Source organism: Myotis brandtii, unplaced genomic scaffold (genome assembly GCF_000412655.1).
Source record: "Myotis brandtii unplaced genomic scaffold, ASM41265v1 scaffold806, whole genome shotgun sequence".
Classification (NCBI taxonomy): Eukaryota; Metazoa; Chordata; class Mammalia; order Chiroptera; family Vespertilionidae; genus Myotis; species Myotis brandtii.
Window position 1 is genome coordinate 1,967,240 of NW_005371249.1, and position 3,754 is coordinate 1,970,993.

Consider the following 3,754-nt stretch of genomic DNA (forward strand, 5'->3'; position numbering starts at 1 on the left):
GGCGCGCGGGCGGGGCCCCTGACTCCTGCGCCTCCTGTTTCGGGGCTTGTTGGAGAGGTCAGCGTCCAGTCTGTTTTGGCTTGGGCTCGGAATTTAAAGTAGATCCTTTTGGGGAGCCAGGCCCTTTCTGGGAGCGATCCTCTGGCTCAGATGAGTTTGGGGAGGGCGGGGAGTGGGGTGACAGTGAGGTGCAGGGCGGGGATCGGCTTTGAGGTTTGCTGATAGCCGGTATGTGGGTAGGAGAGCTTTGGGTGAGCCTGGGATGAGGTGGAATTGGGTTGAGGAATCAAGGTTAGCTTTAGAAGTTATAGAGCCCGGGTTAAACATTTAGAGTTACTAGTGTGTCAGGTCGGCTTGATGTGTGCAAAGTTTGGATTAAGGTCACTATTTTGTGTTCTAGGATGGCCAACCGTAAGTCAGCGTTCAGGGTCAACAACAGGAACTGGTTAGGAATTCAGTTTTTAGGGATTAGAGAACCATGGCATGGTCAGTTTTAGGACTAAATAGTGGAGGGATGGGTCAGGAAAGGGATGAATGTCAAAGCCGGTGTGGGGAAACAGGAAACAAATTAGGGTCAAGGTTAATGTTAGGAATTAGGGTCAGTTCTAGAGGTGGTGGTTGAGGTCAGGGTAGATGACCCGAGGCAAGTAAAATTGAAGAAGTTGACAGTAGCAAATCTGAGCTTTCCCATCATTTCATAGCACTCCCCCACCATTTTCACTCACTCATTCATCTGCATACTTCTTCGTCGTCTGCTGAATACCCTACACCCAGCCCAACAGAACTAGTCCATGCTCTGTGCCACCCCCTGGTTCTAAGCCTCCTTAATTTCTTGGTCTAGTTGTAGATCCCCTTCCCCCACTCCCCAAACAGAAAAGAGGAAATGAGACCCAAAGAGGAAACTGGGTCTTGCAGATCCCACGCCCAGCCAGGCCACTGACCACACCCCCAAGTCACTCCCAGCATGACCCTGCCACTGACCATAGCACTGTCCCTTACGCAGTCTGACCCAGCCACTGGCTGCAGCCCATCCCCCCTCCGCCACTCCAGCTTTACTTAGACACTTCCAGTGTCCCTTCACTCTTCCTCCATCCCAGCCTAATTTAGCCACTGACCACAGCCCCATCTCTTCTCAGCCTTCTGTAGCCTGACCTAGCCTGTGACCTCACTTCACCATTCCCTGATTTAGCCACTGTCCACATAATTATTCTTCCCCTTCTCCCAGCCTGATCCAGTGACTGATTATCTACTACCATCTTCCCTAGCCTTCCTCTATAACCTTGTCTTCCCCATTTCCAGCCCCATACAGTCACTAACCCCATCCCCCCTTTTTTTTCTTTTTTTAATTTTAAGGGAAGGTATGTACATGCTTTTGATTTTTTTAAAAATTACAGTTGGCATACAGTAATTTCAGGTGTGCCACAGGGTGTTTAGGCATTTATATACCTTACGAAGTGGTCACACCAATAAGTCCAGTACCCATCAGGCACAGTGCACTAACCTTCTGCCCCTACCTAGTGCTAACCACATCCCATCCCCTTTTCCCCAAAGGCTAACCACATCCCCTGACCACAGCCTCATCTTCACATTCCCAGCTCAGCCTGATCCTTCCTTTCCCCCTTCCCAGTTTCTTACCTAAACTCAAGCTTCCCCAGCTACAGAGTGGCTGTTAATGACAAGAAGCCAGGCCCTTTGGGTTCTGGGAAACCCAGCCTGACTTTGGGTTCTGGTCCCTGATGGTTGACAGAACATACTGTCATCAGATCCTGTCTGTTCTACCTCTTAAACTTCCTAATGAGTGACATCCTTCTCTCCACTGTTCTATCTCTGGCTTCATTACCTCTCACTTATGCAAATGCAGTGTCTTTCTAATCTCCAAGGTTATTTTTCTAAAGTCCAGTTCTGGTATTTTCCTTCTCTACTCACAGCCTCCCTTAGCCTCCTGTTACCCTCCAGTAGGTCAAATCCCTCATACGTCTCTCTAGTCCTCCCTGGCCTTTTCATCTAACCCTGACTTGCCCATCACTGCTCCCTTGCAGGTACCCTGTGCTTCAGCCAGCCTGTCTACTCACTTCCCTGAATGCTCCTACGTGATTTCCTGCTTCTTCACCTTTGCTTATGCTATTCTCTCTGCCTGGAATGCTACCCCTGACTCATCTGCAGCTGGTATAGTGGAGAGCTTGGGCTTTGGAGTCAGAGAGACCTGGGTTCGGATCGTGGCTTCACAACTTAAGTGTGTGACTTTGGACAAGTACCTTGAACAAGTGTTTAACGTCTTTGAACCTCAGTTTTATAATCTGTAAAAATGGAAATAATGACACCTACCTTGCAGGGTTGTTGTAAGGATTAAATGAAATTATGTATACAAAGCAATGGACATATAGTTAATAAAAAGATAGATCGCTGTTATTTCTATATTACCTTTATTTTTTTTAAATCCTAACTTCTAAGAACATTTTTCATGGAGACATTTTGGTCCTCCTTCCCTAACCTAAAGGGATCCTCCCCTGAGCACACACCTCTTGGCTTTTACCACATCCTGCCCTCTGGTACAATTCTGTGCTTAACTTATCCACTACTCTGACTGGGAGCCCCTTGAGAGCAAAAACTAGGGAGGGCTTATCTTGGTTCCCAGGGTCTTCCCTACAGCAGGACTTCAGAAATGCTTGCTGGATGAATGGAGGGAGGATAGCTACATAATGGGAGAAGAGATGTGGGGCGACAGTTGTGCTTGCTGATAGAGGTGTATTTGTGGGGAAGCTGTGTGTGTGGGATGAGGTCTTTATGGGAAGATAATGTGGTTGTGATGGGATCTGTGTAGGGGCTGTGTGTTTGAGATAATGTGTATCTAGAGACAGTGTAAGTAGCTTTGTGGGAAAGAGCCCTATGCGTAGGCTCTCTGGGGGTACGTTTGGGGAGAATGAATATGCATGGGTAAGGGTATAGGTGAGGAGAGGCTGTGTTGGGAGAGGTCAGGTCCAGACCTTTAGCTGCCCAGTCCAGCCCTAAATGAGCCTCCAGCAACTTGAGGCCGGATATGTCAGTCTCACCCACAACCCTCACCACTCCCCCTCCTCGCGGTTGCGGACTCAGAAGCCAAATTTGGTAACAGACTGAGTTTTGCTCCCCCAACCCTCTTCCATTCTGACTCTGTCTTTAGCTTTCTCTCCCGCTTTGTCCCTCTCTCTAACTCCCTCCCTATCTTTCTGCACCTCCGTTTGTGGGTATCTGCTCTGACTGTATTCTCTATGTGCCCCACATTCCTCATCCCCGGTATACTGACATTCCATTCCTTGCTGGGATTTGACCTCCTGTCCTCCATCCCTCTCCCGCCCCCCCCCCCCCCCCACTGGGGATATGCCATTGCCCAACTCCTCTGGAATGTATCTCAGGAATGTCTTGAGGGAGGAGGAGTTCCCTGGGAGGGGGACTTGGGGAGGGGGGGGTGTTGTTGTTGCGCTTCCTCCATAAAACATGGAAAGGGTAAGAAAGTTCTCAGGCCAGAGCAGGAACTAGGTAGCTTCTCCCTATACTTCCAGGGGCCTGGTTCTATGCCCTCATCACCCTCAATTCACTCCTCCGTTCCCTTTCCTTCCCACCCCCACCCTCCGGTAACTTGTGGATGTCCACTCAGGACCAGCCTGAGAGTAGGGGTAGGGATGACTCAACTCCCTTATCGGGGTCTCACCAGAGGTTTCCGTACTTGAGGAAGAAGGGGGTGCCCATATGTCCGGAGGAAATGGGGGGAGATGTG

At 49.5% G+C, this 3,754-nt stretch overlaps 1 long non-coding RNA gene across 1 annotated transcript; it reads left to right on the forward strand.

The window, feature by feature from the left end:
• LOC106724367 lies at window positions 1-2,415 on the forward strand. The gene is made up of 2 exons (XR_001360137.1): window positions 1-57; window positions 2,040-2,415. It is a non-coding gene; the product is annotated as an uncharacterized LOC106724367 (long non-coding RNA).
• Window positions 2,416-3,754: the final 1,339 nt, after the last annotated feature.